At 53.7% G+C, this 18,756-nt stretch overlaps 1 protein-coding gene across 2 annotated transcripts in view; it reads left to right on the top strand.

Moving 5' to 3' along the window:
- The first annotated feature begins 2,784 nt into the window (after positions 1–2,784).
- CDH11 (cadherin 11) overlaps positions 2,785–18,756 on the top strand; it is a 148,883-nt gene continuing 132,911 nt past the window's right edge. Inside the window, exon 1 of one of the 2 annotated variants that reach the window (XM_072731754.1) lies at positions 2,785–2,928. The gene's annotated coding sequence lies outside the window, so the exon portion shown is untranslated. Of the gene's footprint in view, positions 2,929–4,588; positions 5,014–18,756 lie in introns of those variants that run through there. The other variant, XM_026011692.2, reaches the window with a different exon arrangement.

Here is an 18,756-nt window from a genome sequence, read left to right on the forward strand (position 1 = left end):
TAAAAGTTACAATTCAATGAATTTTAGTGAAATGTGTAAATTTGTGCAACCACCACCACCATCTGATTTTAGAACATTTCAACACCAAACAAAGTTCCCTCATGCCCATCTGTAGTCAATTCCTATTCATACACTGAGCCAGGACCACCACTGATCCGCTTTCTGTCTCTACAAATTTGCATTTTCTGGACATTTATATGAAGGAATCATGCAGTATGTGGCTTCGTATCTGCTTTTAGCAAGTTCTTAAGGTTCATTCATAACGTAACGTGCATCAGTGTTTCTTTTCTTTTTAATGGTGAATACTATTCCATTTGGTGGATATACCACATTTGTTTTCTCGGCAATTGAGGGACGTATAGGTTATTTCCAAAGCTTGGCTATTATGGACACTCTAGCTATGAACTTCCAGATGCGTGTCTTTGTGTGGATGTGTTTCCCGCTCTCTCGAGTAGAATCAGAGGCACAGAATCGATTGTGCAAAGGGACATCGAGCACGACCAGACACTAGGCCTCCTCTGATTCAGATATGCTGTGTCCGTGGAAATCTGCCAAACGATTCTTAACTTATCCTTAAAATCAGCTGATGCTATCTTCCATGGGTGGGAGGGCCTAAAAGAAGTCCCAAACAACAACAAACAAACAGAAAACAACTGCTCTCATTTGATGAATTCTGAACAGAATGCGGGGGCCGGTCCCAGCTACTACCGCTCCCCTGGCGCCCAGGTGCCGTCCGCCCCAGGCCTGCAGAGCGGAGCCCCTGAAATCTTTCTGGAGGATCAGGAGGTGCGCCGGGCATGGCAGGCGCTGGACCGCTTTCCTTCCGTGCGCGTCCTGGCCCGCCGGCTTCAGCTGCCTGTGCGCCCCGAGGAGGGGCCGGGCCACCAGGCAGCTCTGCGGGACAGTCCTCCGGCTCCGCGCACCTGCCGGGCAGCGCGCGCCCCACCCCCGCCGCGGGCGGCCCAGGGCACCCCCAGCATCCAGGCCTCGGGGCGCGGGACTGGCGGGGGTGGCAGCACCAAGGGGTGAGAGGCAGCGAGAGTGCGGAGGCCGCAGAGGCGGGGTGGGGGCCTGGCCCCGAGGCGGGTCCCCTGGAGGCCTTGGGGCGGGGCGCTGGCGGCGCAGGGGCCTGGCGCAGGGACGCGCGGTCCAGAGGCCGGGGCCACTCCGAGGGCGCGGGGAGAGGGGAGCGGGGAGCGGGGAGCGGGCGGGGGGGGGGGTGTCGACGGCGGGCGCTCGGGGAGAGAGGCGGGCGCCCCAGGGCCTCCCCGCGCACCCCGAGGCCCCCCGCGCACCCCGAGGCCCCCGCGCATCCCGAGGCCCCCCGCGCACCCCGAGGCCCCCGCGCATCCCGAGGGCCCCCGCCCGCCGCCCCGCGCACCCCGAGGCCCCCCGCGCACCCCGAGGGACCCCGCCCGCCGCCCCCGCGCACCCCAAGGGCCTCCCCGCGCTCCCCGAGGCCCCCGCGCACCCCGAGGCCCCCGCGCACCCCGAGGGACCCCTCCGAGCCTCGCGCGCCGGCTGCCCCGCGTGTGCCCTGGCCCCGGCTGGACGGGGTGCAGCGCCCCGGGGCCCCGCCCGGCCTCCCGCCCCTCGCCCTGTCGCGGGCGGTCCGGAGGGGCGGGAGCTTCCCCACTCGTCCTCCCCGGCCCTGGGTCCGCCGGCTCGCCCCCCCCCGCCCCCCCCCCCGGCCCCGCTCGCCTCCTCCCCGCGGGCCCGGCCCCCTGCCCCCATCCCCGTCCGTGCCTCCCGGGGGTCCAGCGCCCCGTTCTCCCCTTGCTTCTTCGCCGTCCTTCGCCCCTCCTTGGTGCGCCGCCCCGCACCCCGAGACCTGTTCCAGCCCGGGTGCCCGCAGGTCCCGGTGCCCCCAGCCCCGCGGGGTGCGCTGCGCACGGCTCCCGGGGCCACGAGCGGGCGCCCAGTGCCCGGGGATTCGAGGCCCGACCCCGCCGCCCTGTCGGGTCCGCCCGAGGGACGGAGGCGGGGGCCGGGGCGAGGCTGCCGGTTCCCGCAGGCCGCGGTGCGTGCGCGGCGGGGGCCCGGGGGGCGAGGGAGGCCGCCTGCGGGGCCGCTGGACCTGCCCGCGGGGGGCCGGAGCCCTGGGGGACCCCGGGCCGAGGCGGGGGCGAGTCCGAGGTGCGGGTCCCCGGGTTCTCCGCGCCCCGAGCAGAGTTTGCGGGAACTGGGGGTGCGCGGGGCCGAGGCCGGCGTGGAGCGCTCTCGGGGCGGGGGCGGGGGCGGGGGCGCGGGGGCGAGGCCGCCCCAGGTCCCCCGCAGCGCAGCGCCCAGGCCTCCCGGCGAGGGCCCGGCCGGGCCAGCCGGAGCCGGAGCCGGAGCCGGAGCCGGAGCCGGAGCCGGAGCCGGAGCCGATCCCGGGGACGCAGGAGGGGCTCCCGCGCCCGCCCGGCTTCCCTCCGCCGCCCGCCCCGATTGGCTGCGCGTCCCCGGAGCCAACTTCGGCCGCCGCAGACCGTGCGAGCCCGGGGAGCCGGGGCGGGAGCCGGGGCGGGAGGGGGGCGGGAGGGGGGCGGGAGGGGGGCGCCCAGGGCCCGCGGGAGGGGCGGGGAGCGGGGCCCCCCCAGCCCGGCCGGGCCCAGCTCGCGCCGCCGGGGCCTGGGCTCCTCTCCGCCCTCCCCTCCGCGCCCCTCCCCGCCGCTCCCGCCCCTCCCGGCAGCCTCCCCTCCCCTCCCCTCCCCTCCCCTCCCCTCCCCCGCCCCGCCCGCCGCCTCCCCCCGGCTTCTCATTCCTGCCACTGGCGCGCTCGGCGGCTCAGTCCGCGGCCGCCGCCAGCCGAGGGGAGCGCGGCGCGCAGATGCCGCGGGGGCCGCTCGCAGCCGCCGCCGACTTGGGACCGGGCCCCGGGCCGCGGCCGGGCTGACCCCGCGCCCCCGCCGGGCCCTCCGCCGGCCGCCCCGACCGACGCCCCAGGTGAGGCTCGCCGCCCGCGCTCCCGCCCCCGGATGGGGCCCTCGGGCCGGGGGGGACCGGGGAGCTCCCACTGATGCGGCGCCCACAGCGCGCGGGGGGCGCCGAGGCACGGAGCGGTGCGCTGGGGACCAGGCGGCGGGGAGCGGGCAGCTGCGGTGCGCTCCAGCCTCCCCGCGGGGCCGCCCGGGTCGGGTCTCCGGGGAAAGTCGCCCCCGGCGGGGCCGGCCCGCTCGCCCGCGGCGCCTCCGCCCGAAAGCGGCGACGCCAGCGCGCTCCGCAGGGCTCCGGCCCCTCGCCGGGTCCCTGCTCCCTGCTCCTCCCGGGGCTCCTGCGTCTACCCGGGTCCCTGCTTCTCCCCGGGGTCCCTGCCCCTTCCCGGGTCCCTGCTCCTCCCGGGGCTCCTGCCCCTTCCCAGGGTCCCTGCCCCTCCCCGGGATCCCTGCCCCTCCCAGGGCTCCTGCCCCTTCTCCCGGGTCCCTGCTCCTCCCCAGGGCCCTGCTCCTCCCCGGGGTCTCTGCCCCTTCCCGGGCCCCTGCCCCGCCCGGGAGTCCTACCCCTCCCCGGGGTCCCTGCCCCTTCCCAGGGCTCCTGCCCCTCCCCGGGTCCCTGCCCCTCCCCAGGTCTCTTCTCCTCCCGGGGTCCCTGCCCCTTCCCAGGGCTCCTGCTCCTCCCCGGGTCCCTGTCCCTCCCCCGGGTCCCTGTCCCTCCCCCGGGTCTCTGCCCCTCCTCCGGGTCCCTGCCCCTTCCCAGGGCTCCTGCCCCGTCCCGGGGTCCCTTCCCCTCCCCAAGTCCCTGCCCCCTCCCAGGTCCCTGCTCCTCCCCAAGTCCCTGCCCCTCCCGGGGTCCCTGCCCCCTGCGCCCCCCCCCCTCCCCGGCGAGGCCCGGCGCGCGATCTCGGGGCCGGGACTGCGGGCTGCGGGCTGCGGGGCGCGCTGGGGCCCGGGCGCGGTGGGCTCGGTGGGCTCGGAGCCCGGGCCCCGCGGGGAGGTGGGCGGGCGGCGCGGACCGGGCCCCGCTCCCCCGCGCTGGCACCGCCGGCGGCTCCGCGGGAACTTTGCGCGCCCCCCCCCCCGGCCGCCCGCGCCCCTGGTCGGCGGAGCCCGGGAGCGCCAGCCGCGGGGTGCGGAGGGCGGCGGGAGGCGCCCCTTTCCCGCTCCGGCCGGGCAGGGCTTAGGAGGGCCCGGCTCGCCCCAGAGGCAGAGCCCCAGGGAGGGCGGGGTCGCGCCCCTGGTCCCCGAGGCCGTGTTGGGGGGGGGTGCCCCGCGCGCCCCCCGCTCCCGGGTAAAGGTCTTCTAGGGGCCGGAGAGCCCTGTTGCTTGGGCTGATAAGGCAGCGGGAATTCCTTGGGCCGTCGCCCTGCTCCTAAGAATCGCATCTTTCAAGCATCTGCTGACGCCCTGGGTGCCGGCGAGGGCCCGGGGCTGGGGAGGAGGCGCCGGACGCCCGCAGTGGGGCCCGGGTGTGCGGAGCCTTCCCCCTGCTCTCCCCAGAGACATCTGGCCCGGCGGCTGCGAATCCCTCCTCGCTCTGCTCCCCGGATCCCTCCCATCAGGTTCATCCGAGGCAGGGAGGAAGTTTTCGGTTTAATCACAGGGAAGACACGATAATGAATCTGGCAGGAGGATGGATCGATCACCCCGGGCTCGCCGCGGACGTCGATGGCTTTGCGGGGTGTCTGGCCCCGGGGGGCGGGAGCGCTGGGAGTGTTCTCCGGGGCGAGGATGCTCCCGCCGCCGGGCCGGGCTCGCAGCGCGGGGGCCTCCACCGTGGGAGGAGGAGAAAGGGGCCGGCCTTCCTCTGCTTAGTCCTGGGATTATTTTTCCTATAAACGGGAGATGCAGACAGCGGAGCGCAGAAGTGGCCCCAGCCCGACCCTAGCTGCAGGGAGCCTGGTCTTCCTCCAGCAGAACAAAGGAGTAAAAGTTGCAAAACAAAGGGACAGAGCTGTGGTCACTACCAGAGGGACCCGAGGCTCCTGGGCACTAACGTTCGCCTCTCCTGAGCTCTAACTGTTTAGACTTGGCCGGTGGGCCCGGGAATTGGAACCTCCGTGCAAAACTGAAATCCTGCCTGGTACAAAGAAATGTGAGTAGTTTTTCCAAGTATAGACCAGAGAAGGGCGTAGCAGAGGCCAGGAAACTTTGCTTGAGTGAGAATGGGCTTTACATCTTACTTTGGAGACGTTGCAAATTAATGTGTTAAAAATGTGGTGCAGCCGGGCTTCATTGCTGATGACAATCGTTGCTGTCATTTCTGTTGTTATTTCAGAGTCTGCATAAACTGGCTATTTTATTGCATTGTTTGAGAACAGGGAACCCTCCTTTCCCCCCACCCACCCCGCCCCACCCCTGGGGTAAGGGATGGCAAGGGAGAATGAAGAGAACTGAGATAGGATCATCTGTTGAGGCCCAAACATGTAGATTGACTCAAACTGGGCTTATTGCTTACTAGAAAAAAAAAAAAAAAAGGCTTTTAAAATAGTTCTAATGGAAGCAGTGGACCATCTTGATAGCACTTGAGAACTTCCATTATGTTCAGCAATCTTATCAAAACAGCAGACAGTAAAATTACTAGACACCTAAATTCTATTTTCAATTAAGATGCAATCTTTTGTTAATTTGAGAATTTTTTTTAAAAAAAAGTCACGGCTCTATTTTCTTATGACCCAGAACTCTTGTTTGCTCTTTGCAGGGGTGGCTGTGGCTGTGGCTGTTTGTTTGCTTGTGCGAGGAGAGGGGGACAGGGTTGGAGAGCCTTGCCCTGATTTGGGGGCATACAGACCAATTTCATGCTCCTTTAACGCACTTGTCTTCATAATTCATGGTTTTTCTTCCGCTTTGAATAGAATTACATGGCTGCCTTGTAAAGATTCTGGTTTGGGGGACCCTCGTATGGGAAACGCCATGACTTTGACCTCAAGGCTTGATTTACAACGCGGAGCCAGACTCCCATGAGCTTATGTGTCTCGGGGCCTTGCCCGCGAACGTCTGTGACTTACAAAGTTGACAGCTCACACACACTTTGATCTGTGATATTCAAATCTATTTTCAGAACTGTCTAAGGGAGACCTCCAGATCCCTCTAGTTTTCCTCCATTTTCAGTGCATTTGTGTAGGCACATGTTCAGGAAGCACAACCGTTGTGTTTGTTTATTTTCAATATTTTGTATTCACCTTGCTCATGAGCATATCTGACCACTAATAGTGATACGATAACCCCGGTCTGTGGAGTCTGAAAGTCGGCAGGAAACATTTCCTCTTAAACGTCCAGGTGTTTGCAGAAGGACTGTAAACGCCCAAGTGCTTTTCCTAGAAAATCTGAGCCCATGACTTAAGGGATCGAGGTATGTTTGGGATGGGTGTTCCCTCTGGTGGAAGTGGCCATCGTTCCCGAGAAAGCTACCTGGTTCGTCGAGAGCCCCCGTTCTGGATGTGCCAGGTGTTCGAGTGGAGCTGTCATCCCCTCCAATCCAGTGTCATCGCCCCTAAAATATGTAAAGATCTTCGGTCTGTGTGGGCTCGGGGACAGACATCAACAGGTATGTTAAAAAGAAAAAGTAAAGCTGGAGAAAGTGCGACAGGTTTAGGCACAGCAGGAGAACCACGCATCCGTGGGGGTCGGGGGGACCACGGTGATAGGCACCGAGCCCCCCTGTGCGCAGGGACGGCCACCGGGCCTGTGGCGGCTGCGATTTCCCGGTGGCCCGGGCCCGGGCGCTCGGGCAGGGGCTCCTCGGTGGAAGCTGGCGCTGCGGCCACCAGAGGGCAGTGGCACCCTTCTCCCGGGCTGCGGGGGCCCAGCTGCCGCGCAGGGCACCATGAAAAGCGGTTTTGTTGCCACCAGCCTTGTCTGGGCCTCTCCGGGGACACCGGATTCCGGCTCGCCCTGGTCCAGGCTGCCGCCGGCGCCGTGTCAGGCCCAGCATCTTTCTGGTCGTGGGTCCCTTACCTCCAGCCTCCTCTCGCCTTCCTGGACTTTACTAGAAAGTTGGAGAATCTTGAGTGTCTGGGCAGGAGGTGCGTGGGACAAGGTCAGCTCTCACTAAGGCAGCGATCTGGGAGGATTTTCCGGCTTTTTTTTTTTTTAAGTCCCTGCCAGAAAGAGCATCGTTTGAGACTCTGAAGGAAAACGAATGCATAAAGAAGAGAAATATTAGTAAGATTGCTGTGGTAGCGTTGCCTGTTCTCTCAGGAGGTCTTGAAGACGTCTGCAAGACATTTCCCATTTGCAAAAAAAAAAAGAAAAGCACTTTGATCTTTGGTAAACACTTTGGGGCATGCAGTTTTACTACAACTGCCAATGTTTTACTATTATCTTTAAACCGTTCTTGATCTTGCTGCAAAAAAAACCCAAATTGAGCAGAGAGCGAAATTTAATTCAAGATTGGTCCTCACGCACTGGAGTTTAATCATTTGACTTTTTTTTTTTTCCCCTCCGTGATACGGAAATTACTGCTTATGATTAAATTGCATATTTCAGGCTGCACAGATTTATATTTGTTACTGTTTGATAGTGTCATTATGAAAGTTCAGAAGAATAATGTTAAAAAAGAAAACCACTAACGCTATATTATAATTAAGAGGCAAGCTCTATTAAAAAAAATAAGTACTGTCTTAAGTGGATTTTTATTTGTATTTTTTTTTAACTGAATACAATTGCTTCCCTGGTGAGTCAGCAGCAGCGCAGTTCCGTGCAGCTCTGAGTGTGTTGGAATGCAAAGGCCGTTGATGAAGAAGGAATCAATGCAAATGGATTATGGGAAGGAGTATTAAGTAACTCAGTGGAAAGTAAGACAAAGTGTTTTGTAAACCGATGCTCACTCACCACTGGACAGTTTATTTAACTCAAAAAAAAAAGAAAAAAAAAGAAAGCACTTTTAAATTGTAAGTGCTTGTGAATAATGCATGTTTGTTAGAACTGGAGGCAAAATTTCATTGTTTTTTGGTTTAATTAGTCATCAGACTGTTGCAGAGTTCCAGAATTCTTATTGAGATAAATCATTGTTCTCATGGTCTGAGAGGGTGAAGTTTCAGCTCAGGCAGAGAAGCCGGTACCCCCAGGATATTAAGTGAGATAGGAGGATGAAGGAGAAGAGAGGAACAGAAGTAAGGGAAGAAAAAAAAAAAACAAAACACCGTGAGAGAGCCCAGTGGTGCTCTTGCTCGCGGTAGGCCCAGTACTGGTGTCCCCCTCCCTTTGCCTCCCTCCTCCAGACCCATGTGAGGTGCTGAACCCAGAAGGCGGGCAGGGGTTTCCAGGCCATAGAGAGCAGTGGCCGGGGTCTTAGGCTATGCCTTTCTGACACTGAGAACTCCTCACAGGATACTGGGGATTTTTCTTGAATTTTTCTGGTTGTTGCAGGTGAAGAAAAACCTTCACGCGCTTCCTCCACAAATTCCCTTCTTTGCCAGAAATCCAGGAGACGAGGTCTTCTGCACTGGCATGATTTCACTGATTAAGAATTTGTAGGAATTTCTGGAAGATACTGGCTTTGGGTGCAGTGTCTTCCACACGATGAGGGTCACCTAATAGAGCAACAGGAGTCGGGGGGGCTGCTCCTGGTTTTAGTTTCACATGCATGAGATGGCTTTTCAGCTACCGTTGGGCTCAGTGAGTGCAGCCGGTGAGGACTACGAGCATCCCTGGCACCTGCAGTGTTTATTCTCAGTAAGACCCGGCCTGGCTGCAGGCAGAGATAGATGTGCCAGTAGGGTACCGTGCCCCCCCCCCCATGGATTGTGGGAGAGCGTGACCCATGATCACATCCTGAGCACCCAGGCTGCATCCCTCATCCCCACGCCTGAGGCTTGGAGCAGCTAGTCAGGCAGCAAGGGATTCAGGTGAGGAGCAGGAGGCCAAGGCGTGCAAGTGCAGGGGAAGATCCTTGTCTTTGCTCAACATTTTGATATTTTGCTCATGAACTTTCTCCACTCAACGTGATTTTTAAAATACTGCGTGACAGTATCGTTCGACTTGGCTGCTGAGTTCCTTGGCAAGCCCTCATAGTTCGTGCCCAAGGACAGTGGCTCACCTAACTCACTATGGGTCCAGCCCTGCCCAGTACTTGGATTCTTTTTAGCTCGAGCTCCAGTGCGTAGAGGGCATGTGATGGAGATAAAGCAACGTAACATCTCCGAGACTCAGGTGCCTCATCCCTACCAACGGGAATCATAATAAATCTCCTGTCCTAGGATCGTTGCAAAGGTAAAGTGAGAATTGAGTGCAGCGCCGGATTCATGATGAGTACTCACTAAATGCTCAGTATTTTGTCCTCTCAGCCCCGGGACTCAGTTTCATAGACTAATAGTGACAGGTAACAGTTCTTCCTTATAATTATGGGGCCAAAATCCTGCACTGAACATTCGCTCTAGATTGAGGCCTCTCCCAATTAGGGATGAATTGTTTATTAGTGCTTCCCTTTTTTTGAATTATTTCATAAGTTTAAGTGATCCATCCCTCCTCCATTTAAAATATTCAAGAGGCAGTGGAGATTTTAGAGATAATTAAGGCTTTTGAAAAGTGCCTGCCTCCTTCTCCTACCTTTGCATTTTCTCTCTGTTCCTTTTACATATGAGTTGCCAGCGGTAAGTTGCCCTCAAGTAATATCTTACTGGGAAAGTTTGCTAAGCATGTGCTGTTGAGATATTCATCACAGGGTTTGCTTTCATTTAAAAGGGGCTCATTACTATTCCAGACTAGCTTAAATGATAATTAGCCCCATGATAAATCGTCTCCATTTCAAGCATATTCCTGTTTGTTTTTCAGGTAAATGTAGTTTGGGGTTTTAAAGGGGTTGAGCAGTGACCATTTTGACCGCTGGGGAGACTATAGCTAAAGAACCTCTGGCTTGGCCCGTGGTCTCCCTCAGGTGCAGGCAAAAGCACCGTGATTTGGTGCAGCATTGAAAATACCAGGAAGAAAAAAAAAAAAAAAAAAAAGAAAATACCAGGAACCATCATGGCCCGCCCCCCTGCAGCCCTTAATGGTTCTCCAGCTGTTTTCACGGTCAGTGGCACAGTCAGGCCAGGCTTTCCAAGACTCCTGGACCTTCCGGGGTGTCCTGCTGTGTCCCATCTGTAGCCCTCTGTGTGTCATGTGTTTCTACCCCAGGCCCAAAGTCCCTCCTGGGTGTGCCTTGCAAAGAAAGGAAATACCCTCCTGTGTTTGCCTGGGAAAAGGAGGGAAGGAGAGCTCACTTTTTCATATCCTGCCATGTGCCAGGGGCTGTACCTGACACCTCGTTTATTCTATGCCTTCATGCTGTGGGCAGGGTATGAGCATTTCCATTGTACGAATGGGGAAACTGAGTCTCGGGAGGATTCTGGGCCCTTGTCTAGGCTTCCGGGGCTTGAGGAAGGAAAGCCAGCCTTCCCAGTCTGTCCTGAATCCACACGCCCAGGAGTTTTCTACTGTATGTGCTGCATGTTGCAAGCTGGTGCCTCCCTGGATGGCTAGAGACAAACAGCTAGACCGAGAGCTGAGCGGACTTCTCGGACCCTGTGTCTCTATAGAGACCCCAAACCTTAGCCATTAAAGGAGCTCCTGGGATCTTCTGGTCTAGCTTTTCTTTCAGCATGAGCTCTGTTGGCCATTAATCCCGCAGCTTCGTACATGTCCTCATGACAGCCTGTTAACTACCTCTCAGGGAGCCTATCACAGTAGCTAGGACCCATTAATTCTGTTCATTAAAATTCCCTATCATAGGAGGACCTAAAATGCCCCTCTTTTGTGACTTTCTCCTAATTGTTAGTTATTCTTTCTCCCTGTTCTCCATCACTTTTTCCCCCTCCTGACCGCCCTGCAAACATTTGAAAATCAGTATCAGATAATAGTGAAAATCCGGCGTTTGTTGAGCATTTAGTGAATTTCAGGCACCGAGCTAAGAACATTCTATGTGATATGAGACTTCCCCGTAGTGTCTCTGTGAACTGGTAAGATTTTGCAAGGAAAACAAAACAGAACGAAAACATCCGAAAACAGACATTCCCAGTGTTCCCCAACTGGTAATTGAAAAACGCAGGCCCAGAGCCTTTCATTAAAGCAGATGACAAAAGTTCTGTACAACGATTGGACCTTCTACTTCCCGAGCGAGGAGTGGACATGCCACTTTACCAAGTAAGAATCGGTTGGTGTGAAGTCATTAATGGAATTATCAGCTATTTCAGTCCACCTTCAGCTAGAGATGAGGGTCTGGGGACCCAGAGAGAAGCCACGACTTGCCTAAGATCACAGGGTCATTTAGGGCAGACAAAGCAAGAACTGGGCGCAATCTTGGCTCTTAACTCAGTCTCTTACCAGTATCTATGGGCAAGTTGGTTTTTGTGGGTTTTTTTAGAATAGGTTTACTAGTGGTCTGATTTTTATTTAAACCTGTCACTACCTCCATTATCTATCTATCTATCTATCTATCTATCTATCTATCTATCTATCTATCATCTATCTATCAGTCTATCTACACACACAAAAATACAACCAGTTCCGTCATTAGGCAGTTAAGTTGTGACACCTAAACATGGGGCTTTCCGTGAATCTATTTGGAAGTCACAATCCGCCGATCCGATGTCATTGGATAATATTTGGCAGACTGTACCATCTGACCTTGGCCCTCGGGTCTGTCCCACGTCACAGTCACTATCATTACTACCTCCATTCCATGTTTGAATAGATAACAGAGCAGAGTGGATCTCCCCCCGTCACCTCTTGCAAGCCTTCACTGGGCTTTCTGGCAAGGCTGGATTTGAACTCGATTTCAAACCCATCTCTTTGTTACCCACTTTAATGAAAGGCTCTGGGCTGGGCACACAGAAATTGTCGAATCCTAAGGCCTTCCCCCAGGGAGCTGCTACATCATCAGTGGTGCAGAACATAGGTCTGTCTATAAAAACGCAAAGCTACAAGCGTAAGTGCAGCAAAGGAAGTACAAACAAATGGGGCCATCGGACCGATGAGCCCCAACTAGGGCAGCGATCGAAGATGGTCTGCGGAAGGAAGGCATTGGCGACTGCCGTGGACTCATGATGGCTGGAGCATCATCCGTGGTATGCGGTGCATTATCCCCGGTGCAAACCATCAAGGCATTGAGAACTTTCCTTTTTTAGAAATACTTCCTTAGGTGGAGCCAAACTCTCTCTCCAGAGGTCATATTCTTTGATACAAGCCTTTGATGCCATGCAGAATGGAGGTCGTTCCTCGTCCGCATTCCAGTTACTCAGTATTTATTGCCTTCCAGGTGCCTTTTCCTCAGCCTTCAACATCTCCAGAGTGAGCACCCACCCCATTTGGTTTCGCTCCAGCCTCTGTGGAGGGAAGGACTGAAGACAAAGATCTAGGCAGCTAAACACTAGCCTGTCCCCTCCTTTCCACACACTTCTTTTATTGTAGCCGGAGGCTACATTACATTAGCTTTTATTGCCAGTCACATCACCCAAAGGACTTATGCTCCACAGTTTATTTGTTTATTTGTTTTTCCTTATGTGCTGCTGTTAAGTCACATTTCCCCACCTGTCGCTGTGCACGTAAGACATGACAGGCACCTTTAGTGGTTGTTAGCACAGGCGCTGGAGTCAGGCTGCCCTGCTGCCGGGGTTGGCCTTGCCACATTTAGCGGAGAGGGTCGCTCTAACCATGTCTCCATTTCCCCATCCGTGCGCTCGGTTAATGACATCTACCCTATAGGGTGGCTCTGATAGTCAACACCGTTAATATATAAACGTGCCTAAACCAGTGCCCAGATCGGATTGCTGTGATTATTAATGTCTCGGTTATGCTTCATATTGTTAGGTTCAGTCCACGGATCCAGTCTCCCCAAACATTTTCAAGTTTAAATCCTTAGTCTGTGATGCAGAGTCTCTGTCATGTGTCCTAGCCCCACTCTCCAAGTTGCTTTACGTAGTCCCCAACCGTGCTGGGTTAAAAACAAAACAACAACAACAATAAAAATAACCAGAATAGGAGCAGGGGTGGAATCTTATTATTAAACAAGACACTTCCCTCTCAGTGATTCAGCAGCCTGGGATACAGTATTTGACATGTTAGTCATTCCTCGTTCTGCGTATTTGTCATCTTGTTTGCTTGTTTGTTTGTTTGGCTGCAGAGCTTTGGAACCCCTTCCTGTGTTTGGAGAGTAGCTCACAGTAAGATTCTCAATAGAGAGAAGAGCGCCGCTTCTCCTCCAGAGGCCTGAAGGGCCAGAGAGTGGCTTCCCTTGCCCTCCTGGAAGCTAGAAGAATACAGACTCAGCACCAGCTTCCTGGTGTGTTTTAAGTGTGGATTCAGTTTCTTACATAAATGCAGACACAAACACACACACACATGCGTAACCACTGGCCGTGGAGAGCTCACCCTGGCCACCGTGGCAGGGGGCCCACGTCTGTAACTGCCCGTGTCCAGCAGAGGCAGGTGAGATGCCCTCACCCACCTGTTCCATGACGGTGTCTGGTCTGCAGGCTCCCTGACATTCCTGTCCATCTTCTGAGCCTGCTTCTCTAGTCTTCCTGGAAGGAACGTGCTACCCAAAGTCTGTTTCTGTTGCCTTGAACTAAGAAACCCGAGTGGCTTCATTTCCCTGTGTGTTTCTGCAGGACTATCGTGTGAAATCTTATCCACTGCAGTACTGAGTGGGGTATCTGGCTTTGAGCTCCTTTTGAATGCTGAAGAAAATGTTGATAATCAGGTGCTAGGGCATGAGAGTAGGTCAGAGGGAGTCTTTTTTAACATGGGATAGTTTAATTTGAGCAAGAATTAGGCACAATGTCAGGACCGATGCTGAAGCCTACTGAGATGGCTTAGTAGATGAGGTGGGATTTCCATGGAGGTCTCTGGCAGACGGCGTAACTGCGAGTTGTGTGTATGTAACTGGTCTCTTGGAAGGGACAGGGCAGGTTGTATGGAAAGGCGGCCCATGGATGCCAATGCAAAATTCCCAAAAATATTATCCAAAGGAAGCTAAGGCCAGATTCAGGGACAAGGATCCAAATTGGAACCCTAACCCAGCAAGGTAGTAGAGAGTATGCTAAATTCAAAGCCAAACAGCTGGGAGAAGGCCGGAGGGAATACATAGAAACTCTCCAAGCATGCATGGGAGTGTGAAAGATGCCCCCATAGAATGAGCTAGTAGCCCCAAGTCACATCCCCCTTCTGGAGGGGTCAGCTCCCGTACCCAGCTCCTGGCAGCGGGGCCTCTGTGTTGGCCCAAGGATAAGATGATCAGGTGACAGCTGTCGGAGCCCAAACAGCGAGGCGATTTGGAGCAGCAAGGACAGACAGGTAAAAGCTGCCTCTGAGGTGGGCCTCATACCATCCCAAGATCACTTTCCTGACCCACCTTTCTAGGAAATCACCCTTCCAGAGAGGGAAGCCTTCAGGGCAAGCTCAGAATGTCAGAACTGCCTAATGGGCCAGGTAGTTGAAGATCGAATGGCTTCGGTTTTGTGCCTGATGAGGCCCCTTGCCTACACCTGACTCTGTTATCACCAGGCTGCCCAGGACTCGTGGAGCCATGCATTTCAAGTCCTATATGTCATGCTTCCTGACTGGTCACCGTGGACCCGAATCCAGACCACAAACCACAGATGACTGACCAGACAGGTGAAGCTGGGCGGGTAGCTGTGTTAGTAGATATCAACTTTCTAGTTACCTTTTAAAGCATGCGTACTTAAAGGTTTTAAATATTTAAAAACATATTTAAAGGTTTTATGAAATTCATGGTCAATAGCAGCAAAACCGTATTTAAAATCCAAACCCAAGCTGAAAAATCGGAGGTTATCTATGCAAACACTTCCAACGCGGAACATTTTGACCTCAAGTATCCCAGTAGTGATGGGAGATTGCTCTTGAACTGGCTTGCTCCATTATATGCTTCATATACAGACACAACTGTAGTGTAAGATATAGTTTTCATTGTTATATTATTCTTGGGAACCTAAGGAGCACTGTATAAATGAAGTGTCACTATTAGTATTATTATCTTAGAGTAAAAATTGCAGCGTAGCAGTTAAAGCCGGGCACTCTAGCCTTCGAAATAATACATTGGTGATTCTTGTGTTTTATTCATCACTGCTCCTACCGCAAACATCGCAAAGAATCTTCAACTTCAGCAAATCTCAGCAGTGCATTTGGGAGCATTAGCCAGGAGACTAATGCAGCCCGAGAGGATGTGTCTTTGAAGTAAGGGATGGGTCCTATGGAATTATTTCAGCTGCCCTCTCCCCATCAACCCCATTGCTCTCGTGCTCTGCATTACAATCCAGAGAGGCACCCAGTTTTCACTTAGAGAGGCATGCCTTGGGTCCTTTGCCTATTGGCTGCATAACATCTCATTTCTCACGAATGGAGTAAGATCACCTGTCAGCAAGTTTGCTGCCAATTGCTGATGAATTATCCCTAATAGGCTGCCTGGTGATTCCCTCCCTCTAGGCGGACCAGCCTTGTGCCATTCTGACATTGCTGATAAATAGCTGTGTGGCCTTGGGCAGGCCAATTAACCTCAGTTTCCTCATCTGTAAAGTGGCCATTGGGGCCTTTTCCAGCTCGAAAATGGTCTGGCTCCCAATCTTCCACAAATCCGTTGACTTGGTGCTTTCCGACTATCACATTTCAGCATTCTGGAGAAAGCCATGTGAACAGAAACACCAGGAGGTGAAGGCGCAGCCTGGATTTTCCCGAGCAGAGTATGCCAGCGAGCGACAGTGGGCAGAGTATGCCTGCAGGGTAATAAGGTTGGGACTCTGGAGTATGCTGAATGCCAAATTCAGGGCTTTGGACTTCAATCCCTAGGCCCTAGGGAGCCTTTGAAGGGTTTGGAGTAGGGGAGTGATGTGTTGAATGCTTTATGAAATGATTTCTGGAACAGCATTGAGAATTACTGATAGAAAGAACAGAGATCCTAAACAGGGAAGCCAGCAGGAAGGGGATTACAACAGAGATGATGAAGGGGCACCTAGGGTGGCAGCCGGATCACAATCGCTGATGTGCACTGAGCATTTACTATATGCACACACCGGGCGCAGCACTTCCCGTAAATTATCTCAGTCCGCCCTTGCCACAACTTTAGTGAGGTAGAGACTATAATTATCCCCATTAGTAAAACATAGAAACCAAGACTCGAGGTAGTTAAACGACTTTCCCCGGTGCTGTGCAGTTAATAGGTGAACAAGCAGGGTTTTGAGCAGAGATTCCACTGCTCTGTTGTAGGGACGTGGAGGTAAGAGGCGTTGAAGGGTAGATTCATGAGACTTGCTACAGATCGTCTCGATGAGGAGTGGGGATTGAGGTTTGGTGAAGGGCATGTGGAGTGCCCTGGACTTGGCCTTCCAGGGATTACCTCATCGCCTCTTCCCAGCCTCGAAAACTGGAGACCCAAGGTCACACAGATAAATTGTTGCAAAGGATTTGAACTCAGGCCTGAAAGATCCAGAAAGCTTTTCCTGTGGCTCTTCTCATGTTTCTAGGATTGATGGGTTCTTGGCTGTCTCCCTACCTGGGAAGATTTGAAGGTGACACAGACTGTCACGTTTTCTGTGATGTGCTCATACGACTTAAATGCTTGGAGAGACGTGCTACACGGGAAAGAAGTTATGCTTCCAAGATCCATGATTTCTCTTAAAATTTTGGTTCTTTTCCAGCCCTGGTATAGATGAAGTTGCCCCAGTAGTGTCACTTCAGGACATTATTTTGCACCCACGGTTTAGAGTGTAATTCTAGGGACTGTTAAGAGGAGGCATCTAAAGCCAGTCTTTGCCCATCAGTGGGCACTCTCCACTTTGAGTTGTGTGGCATCAGGATCTGGCACAAAGTATATAAAAGGTGAGAGAGGAGAGTCACGCTGTATCTGCACTGACTCCTACTAATAAGGGCCCAGGCTTCGGAGAGATAAGAGAATCACCTACGTTGGATTTTAAGAGGCTTCACATTTGTCTGTCTAAGCTAGGACTTAAGAACAAATGAAATTGCAAACACCAACATGACAAAGTCTTGTTCCGAGAGACAAAGGCCTCGGGGCCTCTGTGCTGGGTATTTCTTTATCGGCTCTAATATTCTTGGAGCATTTTCATTTATCTACCTCTTGATCTATCCTTTGCCCATTCCTTCTTTGTTAACCAACTCACTGTGAGACAAGAGATGGAAACTTGCCTCCCTGGTCTGGACTCAGGTTCCCTCTTTTGTAGTAGAAGAGGGTTCGAAGGGAAAATTGCCTCCCCACAGGAGCATCTGGAAGGACAGCCCAGCAAAAAAATAAAAATAAAAATAAAAAATAAAAAATAAAAAATAAAAAAGCTCTGGCTACCCTGCTTGACCCAGAGAATACGTGCATTATTCTCTTCTTAACCCAGCTCCAGGGGTTCAGATTTTTATGTGGACAATGAAAACCAAATTGATGATTGGCTGTTGGGAACTCAGGACTTCGTTCTCAGTTCTGGCAAAGAGCCTCCAAAACCTGTCCCTTGACTCATTTAAATTAATGGTTGTAAAAACAAAGGCAAGTTACAGAAGCTTTGCAGATAAGGATGTGAATTGATTAAATTCATGGAAATAGCATCACTCTTCAAGGATTGCCTGTCTTTGCTTAATGTTGAAAATATTGATACTATCTCCAGCATTGTTTCCCCTGTTTTTACATTTGCATGGGAAACGATTTGATTAACATTTTCTCTGAAGATGGTTTCCTTCCGAGAAAGTTACATTGATTGTATCAGCTCGGCCCACTGAGGCGCCTTCCCAGGCAGGGCTGATTTGGAGGCAAAACAGAGCGATTTTGGAAACCGTAACTTTACCTGTGTTGAACCTCTTCTCAAGGCTCAGTTGGGTTTGCTACAGTAGAGCATTGAGGATGCCATTCACATGGCACTCGTGGTGCTAAAACGACTTTAATTTTCGTATCAAATTGGACAAGAAATGAGTTTGTCAGAAATAATCAAGCCTATTACAAGAGGTGCCAGGTTGGATAGTTACTGAGATGTGACTGTTCCTCCGTGAAGTGACCTTGTGCTGTGGGGATGTGTAGACGGAGCTCACCCGGCATGCTGGACCCAGCCACCCCCTTTGGGAAATTCCTAAGGGGCCATTCCTGGCAGTGGCTCACCCAGTTAGGAATATTCCCTGATCTTTCACCATTGTTTGGCTCTGCCTCTGCCTCATTCCCAGTGCCCTGCTGGGCTCCTTTCAAAAACCAGAAATGCTTTATGTAAATAGTTCAATCTCTATGAAATTTATGCTTTACCTTAAATAAAAGATACTGTGAGTTGATGCTGGATCTGCATAAGTGCACCCAGAAACCCAACAGAGTGTGAGGAGGAACAGGAAAGATGTGTATAAGTGATTCCCTATACTGAGCATGTAGGAACTGATTTTAAGCGTATTAGTTATCTCTGAGGCCAGAATTCTTTAGGCTTCCTATTTCACAGGTGAACTTTTGAATATATTTCCCCAGAACACTCAACAATCTTACAGGCTCCGGATAACTACCAATATATCAGAGTTTCCAGAGTCCACTTAGGTTCCTCTTCATCTGTTTGGGTCTTTATTTTGAACTGATGGGGGCCCAGAATGACTTTAATACTATATCCTGTCAATGCTCTGTTGTGCCTTTCAACAACAATAGAGACGGCTGCTTCCCAGGGCCTTCGCACGTGCCTTAAATTTGTTATCTCAAGGGCTCAGTCAGTTAAGTGGCCGACTCTTGATTTCAGCTCAGGTCATGATCTCAGGGCGATGAGATGGAGCCTCATGTGTCTACGCTCAGCGAGGAGTCTGCTTGAGATTGTCCCTCTCCCTCCGCCCTTCTGCCAACTCCTGCACGTGCTCTCTCTCTCTCTCAAATAAATAAATCTTA

The sequence above is a fragment of the Vulpes vulpes genome, chromosome 12 (genome assembly GCF_048418805.1).
Source record: "Vulpes vulpes isolate BD-2025 chromosome 12, VulVul3, whole genome shotgun sequence".
Classification (NCBI taxonomy): Eukaryota; Metazoa; Chordata; class Mammalia; order Carnivora; family Canidae; genus Vulpes; species Vulpes vulpes.